The sequence below is a fragment of the Megascapheus bottae genome, chromosome 26, assembly GCF_031878675.1.
Source record: "Megascapheus bottae isolate mThoBot1 chromosome 26, mThoBot2.hap1, whole genome shotgun sequence".
Classification (NCBI taxonomy): domain Eukaryota; kingdom Metazoa; phylum Chordata; class Mammalia; order Rodentia; family Geomyidae; genus Megascapheus; species Megascapheus bottae.
Genome location: NC_143534.1, coordinates 10396962 through 10409147, shown reverse-complemented (window position 1 = coordinate 10409147; position 12186 = coordinate 10396962).

Below are 12186 nucleotides of genomic sequence, written 5' to 3'. Positions count from 1 at the left end.
AAGTCCCCATGAGACTGGTATATCAAGTTAACCACGGAAAATTGGAAGTGGGTGCTGTGGCTCAAAATGGTAGAGCATTAGGGGCGGGAGTGTGGCCTAGTGGTATAATGCTTGCCTAACATTCATGAGGCCCTGGGTTCCATTCCTTGATACTACATGCACATCAAAAGCCCAAAGTGCTGCTGTGGCTCGAGTGGTAGAATGCTAGCCTTGAGCAAAAGAAGCTCAAGGACAGTGCCCATGCCCTGACTTCAAGCCCCAGGACTGGCAAAACAAAAATGGTAGAGCACTAGCCTTGAGCATAAAAGCTCAGGGACAGTGCCCAAGCACTTAGTAGCAATGAGTGTGTGTGTGCGTGTGTGCATGCATGTGCTTGTGTAAGTACACACCCACACACACACAGATGAGTAAGGATTGCTGGATATGGTTTAGAGTTTGTATCACACTATGACTTCATATATCCTATGCCTCAGCTTTAGCTACTGAAAATATTTTCCTGGGGGAAAACAAAGGAAGGGTTAAATATGCTTACTACCTAACTTACGAAATGCTAACTTTCCTGTACAACACTTTAATAGTAACGTATAATTATTTTTTTTAAGCATGAGCAGGAAGACACAGAGAATGTCTTGGAAAGTGGGTTTTCAGAAATTCAATCAAAGCTTTCAGCCTTTCTGCAACTTTCTGCCTTCTCTCACCAGGAACCTAACAGTCAACATCATCCATTTTGCAGCTCTAATTCTGTGTTGCAACAACTCAGCTCTACCGTTAGAGCTGGCAGGCGGTCAGAGGCAACATCACTGTATGAGCATGGCTCTTTTTACCAAATCAGGCAGACAGCCACATTTGACCCAAGGCTTAGTTTACCTATCTGGCTCTAAATACATGTACAAATTGAATAAGTGAACACACCTTGTACCTTGGCAGGGAGCACTGCCAGCATTGGTTTATGCTTCAAAAGGCTGAGCCGGGCTGTTTGTCCAGGATACACAAAGCGTCCTGCAGCTCACCTGTGTCATGTGCAATGGCTTGTCTTGTTTTCTTCCTTGTTTTTTATTACAAAGGTGATGTACAAAGGAGTTAATTACACAAAGGAGGTAAACAGTATATAAATTTTGGGGGCAATGTCACCCCTTCCCTCCCTTCTTTTGCTCTCTCCTAGTGTTTCCCTTCCATCCCACCCACAAGTTGTATAGTTCATTCTCAATATAGTGCCCAGAGAGTACCGCTGCTACATTGCAGCATTGTCTCTATTTCTCTGCTTCCCCTGATACTCTCCAAAACTTATAAATGTACACACAGAACAAAAGGCAAAGAAAACAAATCAACAAGAAAAAAAAACCTTCCTGTTCTTATTTTCTGGAGTTCATTTAGACAAATATTATTTTGTGTGACAACAATGCACATAGGCGTTGTTCGTTATGTTTTCTTTCTTTCTCTCTTCCTTTCTTCCTTGTCAGTCATCAGGCTTGAACTCAGGGCCTGGGTGTTATCTCTGAGCTCTTCTGCTCAAGGCTGCTACTTTACCACTTCGAGCCACAGCGCTACTTTTAGTTTTCTGGTGGTTAATTGGAGATAAGATTCTCAAAGACTTTCCTGCCGAGGCTGGCTTTGAACTTTAATCCTCAGATCCCAGCCTCCCAAGTAGATAGGATTACAACCTCCTAAGTAGCTGATGGCATTAGCCACCAGCACCCGACTGCTTTGTTTTCGTCGTGTGCCCAATTTCTACTCCAGGTGAAGTTTAGTATATCATGGTAAGACTCACCCCCGGAAGTCTTTGAAGTGTTCCAGCCAGGAGAAGAACTGCTTGGAGGGTTGCCGGGAGATGACCATAGGTTCATGAATTAATAACTGAGGATGCTGGACAGCACCAGTCAGGAATGCTGATTATAAGCCACAAAAACTCACCTTACGAAGCAGGAAACAGACTGAACTAGCAGAGTGGTGCTGCAAGAATGGTTTAATCCACGGACGGATCCAAAATTGAAGAGCCTATAGCGATATGGTGGGACTGTGAAGGAACCCACAGGAGTGGATGTGTCCTTGGAGGCCGTGTGTGTGTGTGTGTGTGTGTGTGTGTGTGTGTGTGTGTGTGTGTAACTCATCATACCGCACACAAGCCTTCCAGCCTCTTCTCCTCAGAACTCCCTCCTGCTGCTTCCCCCTCTGCCAGCTTCACCTAACCTCTCCATGTCAGTCTCACCCAGCAAATCTTTACAGAGTGACATAGCATGCCAGCACAGTTGGGACCCCTGGGAGAAGCAGGACTGAATAAGACATTGTGTGCTCAAGGAGCAGAGTCTTCGGGGTGAGAGTTGAGGATGAGAGGGTTGCCTCACATAGACCCTGGAGATGGAAAGAAGGAGAAGGGGGCACCAGGAAAGATGGCTTCCACATCAGGAGGTGAGGAAATCCAAGCACAGAAGACAAGACTGGGCTTCAGAATAATCCTGGGAAAAGAGCACGATTTTGCTAGATAGGTGGCAGAAGAGGACATTGGTGGCCAGAGACAGAATGCGGAGAAGAAAAATTCATAATATGGCAAGAGTACAATGTACCCAAGTGTAGTAGAAAGCCAGTGATGGGGCTGGAGAGATAGAGAAACACAGAATTCCTAGGACAACCAAATAATTTGGGAAGAAGTCAATTCTGAATGCTTAACTAATCAAGAAAAATGTCTTGTCTTAGATAACTAGAAGCTCAGAGTAAAGGCATAGGATGTTTAGTGGTCATAAAAGATCCAAGCTACTTTTTTTTTTCCAGTCCTGGGGCATGAACTCAAAGCCTGGGCACTGTTTCTGAGCTAGTACTCTACCACTTGAACCACAGTGCTACTTCTGTTTTTTTTTTTGTTTGTTTATGTGGCACTAAGGAATTGAACCCAGAGCTTCATGCATGATAGGCAAACATTCTAGCACTTAGCCACATTCCCAGCCCCATGCAGCCTATTTATTTATTTATTTAATTTTTGCCTGTTCTCTATTCCATCCTTATTATATTGATCATTCTTTTTGTAGTCACAAAGTGATTTTGAGTTGCAGACATTCCATCCTCACCCAACATCCTCCAGGGACAGAAAGAATTACATCTTTTCTTTTCTTTTTTTTTTTTTGCCAGTCCTGGGCTTAAGCTCAGGGCCTGAGCACTGTCCTTGGACTTTCTCAAGGCTAGAGCTCTACCACTTGAGCCTCAGCACCACTTCCAGCTTTTTTCTATTTATGTGGTACCAAGGAATCGAACCTGGGTCTTCATGCATGCTAGGCAAGCACTCTACCACTAGGCCAAACTCCCAGCCCGAATTACATCTTTTCTTACCTTAGCAGGACTAAGAATTCTTTCTTTAAAGATTAACAGTTATTTCCCAGAATTTCTTCCACTCAAGCAACCTTCTTTCCCTCACCTTGTTAAGTCAGTGATTAACAAAGGATTTTATTTCACTGGCTTAACTAATTCAGACTCGGTTACTGGAGATGGATCCAGAAGCAGATGGCTAACAGAACTGGACAAATCTAGGTCCTATTGGCAAAGATAGGAGTAGAAGTACCCTCACCATATTGAGAAAACTGGTGGGTTTGAAGTGGTTAGGGATATGGTCAATATTTACTGTCAGAAGATCAATCTGACAATGAGTTGTGGCATGAAGAGAAAAGAATGGTCACTGGTTCCTATACTTTTAGCTAGTGTGAATTGGAGATTGGAAAAATTCTGACTTGAAGCTCAGGACACAAAGTTAACAAGATTCTATATTAATAAATAAGTCATTCAGGAGTCAGTGGCTCATAACTGTAATTCTAGCTATTCAGGAAGCTGAGATTTGAGGACTGTGGTGCAAAGTCAGGTAGGAGAGTCCATGAGACGTGTAATGTCCAGGGGCTAGTGACGAATGCCTGTAATCCTAACTACTCAGGAGGCTGAGCTCTGAAGATCATTGTTCAAAGCCAGCCTTGGCAAGAAAGTCTGTGAGATTCCACACACACCATATGTGATGATTCATCAGTATCATTCTGTGTACATGGGAAGCTTAATGTAGGAAAAACCTTGGTGAGGCCGGCCCTGGACAAAACCTAAGACCCTGGTTCAGGTAGCAGGATATCAGGGCTGATATTCTGGCTAAAGTGGTAAAACACCTGCCTGATATGCATGAAGCCCAGGGTTCAATCTCCAACAGTGAAAATAAAGTCTCTAAAATATTCAGTCAGATAGGCAGGCTATGTAGTTCAGTGCATGGATAAATAATTTTGGGTCACTGAAATATGAATGTCTGCTCTTGAAAACTTTTCTTTGCTAGTCCTAGACATGTCCCTGAGCTTCTTTTGTTCAAGGCTAGTGCTCTACCATTTCAGTCACAGAAGCACTTCTGGCTTTTTCTGAGTAGTTTATTGGAGGTAATAGTATCGCTGACTTTCCTGCTCAGGCTGGCTGAGCCTCAGATCTCAGCCTCCTGAGTAGCTAAGGTTACAGGTGTGAGACACTGGTTACCTGGCTTACAATGTTTGTTTCTGAAATTTCTGGTTTCTGCATCTCATGTCCCTAGTCTAGCTGACTCAAAATGGAACTGAACAATTGGATTTCAGCTTCAACTTCAACTTCATCCTGCACAGAGAGATCAGTTTCCCAATTCTTTGGCTTCTCCAGGCTCAACGTTTAGGATTTGGTCTAGCCAAGCCCCTCCCACCCCAAGCTCTTTCACAAGCATCCCCACAAGAATGACAACACCCGAGCCCAGAGTGTCTGCTTTCTTTTGGCCTAGCTCAGCCTAGGCGAGGCTTCTTGCAGTGACTTAGTTTCCTCCTGCCTGGGCCTGCCTCAGGCAGTGCCCAGACACAGTCTTGGCTCAACAGTGCACTCAGAACACAAACCCTACACACACAGGATTCCTGGAAGGCCCAGGAGCCTGGCCAGTTTGGCTGACATTTTTTTTCCTTCACAGCTCTCATTTATATATGCTCCTCTGTGGGTCTTCCCAATGAATCCTCTCCTTTACATCCTTCCAAATCCATCATGAGACCAGAAAGAAGCTCTGTGTTTCAGAGCAAAGCACAGACAGAAGACAGATAGCCTTTGCTCAGAGAAATGCCCACCTCACTAGCACTGGCCCAGGCCAGGCTATTAAAAATCCATTTGCCCAGAAGCCCTGCACCCTGAAAGGTGGGCTAGACCTTGTCTTTCTGGCACTTTCCAGCTCAGGAGAAGCACGATGCCAGTGAGGAACAAAGAGCATCTGTTACCTGGTGAGTCACCACTGGACAGATTCCAGGCAGGTGGGCACTCAGAGGGCAGAATCAGCCGGGCACTGGTGTGATGGAGAGCTGCTCATGGATTGACTGGAGAGCTGAGTTGAATTTGAAGAGCTGGCACAATTTTATTTTTTTTAATATTTTATTTTTAAGTATGTTTTTACTTTTAATTGATATGATCATTTTTGGGTCTTGGCTGTTGTTGTTTCCAAATAGCACCACTTTGTCAGTCTTCAAGACAGGATCTTTTTATGTAGCCCGGGATAACTTCTAAGTCAAGATCTTGCTGTGTCACACTCTCAAGTGCTGCGATGACAGTCACACATCATCATACCCAGCATTTTCACCCTTTTTCTTTACCCTCAAGGCTAGCACTCTACCATTTGAGCCACAGCTAACTTATGGAATTTTTGCTTACTTGGAGGTAAGGGTCTCACAAACTTTCCTGTCCAGGCTGGCTTTTGAACCATGATCCTCAGATCTCAGCCTCCTGGAGTAGCTAGGTTTACAGGTGTGAGTTACCGGTACTTATCTAGGTTTTAAATAAAGCATCAGATGAGCTTGTGAAAATGTGTGCACATACATACAACAGTGATTGTTACCCTCAGCTGTTTATTACAGTCACTCCAGATGCTCATAACAAGTATTGATGCCCAGATGGGAAAAATTGAATAGAAAACCTTAGAAGCTGGGTTTCAGGCATTTTCAGTAGCACCAGGGAAATTCGAATGTAAAGTCAGAGTTGACACCCCCATCCCTAAACCAACTAGAAAATGTTCCAGCCCCAGATGGATTGGTACCGCATGCCTGTAATTCTAGCTACTACGGAGGCTGAGATTTGAGAACTGTGGTTCAAAGCAGCCAGGAAGGAAAATCCTTGAGACTCTTATCTATAACTAACCCATAAAAATCTCCAAGTGGTGGAGTGCTAGCCTTGAATGAAAAAGCTAAGGAATAGCATCCTGCCCCTGAGTTTAAATCCATGATACCCACACACAAAGAAAGAAAAAAGGAAGAAGGCAAAAAAGAAAGAAGAGAGAAAGAAGAAAGAAAACTTTCTAGTGCCATTTGATGGTCGCCATCAGATCAGGGTGCTGCGTGGCTGTGATCTGGAGAGCAGGAATACACTGCATCTTGCTGATACATTGAAGGTTGGCTGGGAATAGAGGTGTGCTCAGAATGAGGTTTGGCCTAGAATTTGGCCTTGTAAGTTGTGTCCTGAGTCAGTGATCAAGTCTTCAGTTCTTAATGAGCCTGCGGTTCCATCTCTAGCAGGGGATCTTGGAGCTGGCTTTCTCACCACCCAGTGGCTCTGGGCTGTCGTGAGAATTAATCTTGATTGTCAACTTGACTGGAATGAGAGACACCTCAGTTAGCAAAGCATTAGCATCAATATCTGTGACAGTGTTTTCCAAGAGCTCGGATCATCAGTGGTTCGTGTTCTTGAGTCAAAATACAAGAGGTGTTTCTGAGGGACATGGAGCAAATGAGGATTGCTTCAAATGCTCAGGCTAAAATGGGCACAGGGGGCCAGGCTGCAGTAGAAGTTGGATGGTGAAGGCTGAGTTCTCTGCTTAGGTTGGGTGAAGACATTTCCCTTCTATTTCTTTGGGAGGAGGTAAAACCCCGCTGACTCCTGTTAAATCCATGTCTAAGGACTCTCAGTGATCTAGATGATTATCACTTTCTAGTTCCATGGACAAGAAGCCCAAGGAATTCTGGCCCATCCCTGCCCCAGCTTCCCCCATAACCCCCTTCTCCACTTCTTCCTCTTCCTCCTCCACCTACTCATAAAAGGTGAGGTATGGCTTGGAAAGAATAGAATCTATTTTTCTGCCTTTCCCCCAAGATCTATCATCATGATACTTTTGAACCCAACTATCCACAAATCTAAGCAATTAAGGTCACTTTTCCCCCCAATAAAATGAGGTCAATTGACACTTCCCTTTATCTAACTCACTCTCCTCTTCTCTCGGGAGACTTCAGCAAATCAGTCTGTGCTTGTCAACAGCTGTCATTGTATTCTGTCTTTGAAAACATTTCCTACAGACACTCTCTCTCCTCTCATATTTATATACAAAAACATCCATCCACATATCCTGCTTTTGTAGGAAAGATGCCTTAGATGTCTCACACATGAATCTTCGTGCTAGATGTAGGATTTGGATGAGGTTGGGTGTAGACTTTTAGTATAGAAAAAAACGAAGACAGAGGCCAAGAAAAGAACTGGGGAATTCATAGGGTCTGGTTGAAGGACCAGTAATGAATAAGTCAGAGAAAGTTAGAATACTTTAAAATCCTTAAGTCTGGTATTTTGGCCGGGGGTAGAGACACACAGGGCGCTGCCACCATTTTTGGGTAATGGATTATACGGAGTGTGAGGATCAGGGAAGGGCCTGGGGCAGCAGAGAACACTGGGAAAAGTCTCGGGGCATGTGGCTGTTTACCAGCCATAGTGCTCACCTTCTGGGATGGAATGTACCACCCAGATGTGCCATGACTCTCTCGTTCAGCACTTAGGAAAATAGATGGTTTCCCCAGGAAAGGAAGAAACCAGAAGGAATTTATAAGTGCTGTCCTGACTCACAAAGCTCTCATTTTCCACACCCACCTGTGTCAACAAAGTCACACCCAAGGGACTTCAAATGCCATGATGTGTTTAAATTGTAAACCATCACTTTCCTGTCCAACCAACAAGCTCTTAGATTCACATCGGAAACACTTCCTTCTTATTGCTTCTGAGATCTGAGGAGGGGGAGCGGGAGAGTGGTTAACATGCTCTCCATGAGGCCAGTTCTGGGGATCTCCTGGTTCTAACTGTCCTGAGTTCCTCTTGTGGTATAACACTTACCTCACCACTTCCCAAACAGGGGACGTAATTAGTCCATTGAGGGCAAGGCCAAATGGAAGAGCACAGTGTATTCTTCTGTAAAATTATCTTGAAGTCATTGTATAAAGAGGTTTCAATTCAACTTTCAGTTTGTGAGTACAATGTACGTTGATCACTGTCACCCTTCCTTTGACCTCCCCTGCATCTGTTCCAGCTCCACCTCTCCCCTCCCTAGTATAGTCTTAACCTGAGGCACAGATGATGGCTTTCATATGTGTATATTGGGTAACACTTGTAGGTGGCCCAAAGTTTGAGGTGTCTCATTTGCAAAGACACATTCTTCCTTAGGGCCATTTACACTTGATATGAATTATACCTAGGTCCCTGAAGGACAGGTGGTGTAATTGTCAAAGCTAAATGACACCCAATCAAATAAAACAGGCAAGAAAGACTTTACTGAAGATGATTACAATCGAGGGTTGAACTAATGGGCTAGACAGGATGAGATGTGGGTCAAGTGGCAGACAAAAAGTGTCCAAGGACAGTGCCCAGGCCCTGAGTTCAAGCCCTAGGACTGGCAAAAAAAAGGAGAATATTGCCATTTGGCCACTTTTTTGGATGGTCCTTCATAAGTGCACCCTATAATCTATTTTTTTCTTTTTGGCTAATTTGGGGCTTGAACTCAGGGCCTGGGTACTATCTCTGAACTTTTGTGCTGATGATTAGTGCTCTACCACAGTGAGCCACAGCTCCATTTCTGGCTTTTTGGTAGTTAATTGGAGATAAGAGACTAACACACTTTCCTGCCTGGAGCTAGCTTGAACCTTGGTCCTGGGATTTCAGCCTCCTGAGTAGGTAGAATTATAGGCATGAGCCACCAGCGCTTGGCCTACAATCCATTCTTGTTTCTTGAGAAGGATCTTAAACCCAGGTGCCTATAAACTTGGAAACTGCAGATCCCTGTATGAGTACCTTCTCATAAATAGGCCCATTGAAATGAATACATAAATGTTTCCTTTTAATGCTGTCAGGCTAGAGTATTCCCACTGATTGATTCAATAAACATTTACGATGTGTCTAGTCTTCATAAATGACAGACACTCCCTCCAGTATGAACAGGATGGAAACTTTAAAAAGACATCACAGCATCAAAGGAGATAGATGAATAGATGAAAATTTAATTCAACAGTGCTCCAGAATATTAAACGCATGTTACAGTAACCAATAGATCCATCAATGGATAGTGGCTAAGCAAACCTCACATGTCCTGTTATTCAGTATAATTCAAAAGCAGAAAGGAGGGGATTAGTGGTGTGTGTCGTGCCACTGACAAACCTTGAGAGCAAAGTAGCCAAGATGCAGCAAGCTACACATTGTAAGATTCTACCTGGGGGCCGGGAGTTTGGCCTAGTGGTAGAGTGCTTGCCTAGCATGCACGAAGACCAGGGTTCAATTCCTTGGTACCACATACACACACAAAAAAAGCTGGAAGTGGTGCTGTGGCTCAAGTGGTAGAGCTCTAGCCTTGAGAAATGTCCAAGGGCAGTGCTCAGGCCTTAAGTTCAAGCCCCACAACTGGCAAAAAAAAAAAAAAGGTTCTACTTGGATGAAATATCGACAGTGGGGATAGACCACCGATGAATGATTGTGTATGGCCTACGGTGTTGGGAAAACAGAAGACCTACAAATCTTCTTGCGGCAACAAATTTGTTCTCAAATTGATTGTATTGCCAGGCCTGGTAACTCTAGCTACTGGAGAGGCTGAGATTGGGAAGGTCAAGGTTTGAGGCCAGCCAGAATTCACAGGTCCCTCTGTCAACCAATAAAAAAACTCAGTGTGGTGTTCCACGGCTGTCGTCCTGTCATTCCAGGTACACAGTAATCATAAAAGGGAGGACAGCAGTTTAGGCTGGACAAATGGACAAATCTATTTGAAAAATAAGTCAAGGAAAAAGGTCTGGCATATGGTTAAAATGGAATAGTGCCTGCCTAGCAAGTGCAATGCCCTGAGTTCAGACTCTAGTACTGATAATAATAATAATAATAACTTATTGTGACATTATTTTTTTAGTATACTGAAAACCATTGAATTGCTAAGTGCTGGTGGCTCATGCCTATCTACTTAGAAGGATGAAATCTGAGGATCAAGGTTTGAAACCAGTCAGTCTAAGCAGGTAAGTCTAGGAGACAGGAAAGTCTCTACGATTCTTATCTCCAATTAACCAGTAGAAAGCTAGAAGTGAAGCTGTAGCTCAGGTGGTAGAGTGCCAGCCTTTAGTGAAAGAGCTCAGGGACAGTGCCCATGTCATTGAGTTCAAATCCCCGTATGAGACACACAAAAGCCATTGAATTGTATGCTAAAAATGACAGTTAATGTATATTCCAAAATGTGCATATGAAAATGCACACAAAGGGTTGGGAATGTGGTTTAGTGGTACAGTACTTGCCTAGCATGCATGAAGCCCTAGGTTTGATTCTTCAGTACCACACGCAGAGAAAAAGCTGGAAATGGTGCCATGGCTCAAGTGGTAGAGTGTTGGCCTTGAGCAAAAGAAGCTCAGAGACAGTGCCCAGGTCCTGAGTTCAAGACCCAGAACTGACTAAAGAAAGAGGAAAAGGAAAAAAAAACAACACACCTATGCTACACGTGTGTAAATTGTCTGTTGGGGATGCTCACTATGGGAGTTGGGGGCGGGGTAAATAAGATGAGATGAGGTCTGAGCTGGAACCTGGAGGTTTCTTAAAGCCCTTTTAGAGTGGAGGGCATGGTCACAGGTCAAGAGCAGTGAGGCCTTCCTGAGAACCTGGAGGCAGGAGAGTAGGTCTCAGCACAGGAGGGTAAGCTGAGGCTGGAGATAGAAGGGACGTGGGCACCAGGAGGATTCTGCCCTTCCTCTTCAGAGGCAGAATGGAGGTGACAGTTGTCAACATTTGGCAAGTCTCTTAACTCTGCATCTCAATCCCCTTCTTCATCACCCAGAGAGATGGGGGACTAAAGCTAAGGCCTCCAAAGTCCTTGCCATGTGGCCTGGCAGGCACTGAGCATTGTCTGCATGTTTGCTGATATGACCCGGTAATAAACCACGGCCTGATTTCAAGCACAGAGGTGACTGGGGACTGGGGTATTTTCCCAAAGGGAAAGTGTCCTGGAGGGCGAGGTCTCCTATAGCCTACCCACTGCAAGAGTCATGTCCCTGCCTGGAGGTGCTGTGGCTTTTATCTGGTGGTTAATGTCACCAGCAGGCCATGTCAGCAACACACCCAGCTATGCACAGTCAGGGGAGGGCAGCTGGCAGCAAAGTATCGATGGAGCATCATGTATTGTCAAAGGGACTGAGAGCTGATGCCAATTAGCCTTCACGTTTCTAGGCCCATTTTCCCCAACACAGATATGTGAGGTGAGGTTGTTCCCTCATCACAGGTGTGATTAGCTGTGGTTCTTCTCAAACACTTCACCTTCCTCTACCTTCACAGTCTGTGTGTGTGTGCGTGTGTGTGTTGGTCCTGGGATTTGAACTCAAGACCAGGGTGCTTTCCCTGAGCTGCTTCACTCAAGGCTAGCACTTTCCCGTCACTTCTGTCTTTTTGGTGGTTGACTGGAGCTTAGTCTAATGGACTTTCCTGCCCAGGCTGGCTTTGAGCCAGGCTCCTCAGATCTCAGCCTCTTGAGTAGCGAGCATCACAGGCGTGTTGGCTAGGTTCTCCATGTCTCTAAAGGATTCTGGGCTCCCATCCAGGGGTTCTTGGCAGTGGTGATCATCTGGAGTCAATGTGTCCGGGGAAGAGGCTCGCCTGTCTATATGCACCTCACCAGGTGGGGTGTCACAGGCATTAAGGTTCCTGTCTGACCTTGGAATGAAAATGGCACCTCATTGGCTTCCCTCCTCTCTGTCTTATTTACTTCAGCCTCGGGGGACCAGCATTGGGATTCCTTTCCATTCCTCCCAACCCCCTGCCCAGAACAGATGCATGGACTCTTTGAAACCACAGATTGATCTTAGGAATCTTGACTCTTAGGCTGAGCCTTCTCACCAGCACCTCCCTGGATGTCGATTTCAGAAAGGATGCTTCAACACTGGCCCTGCACCCCGCCCCCTGCCCGCCCTGCCCCCCCAC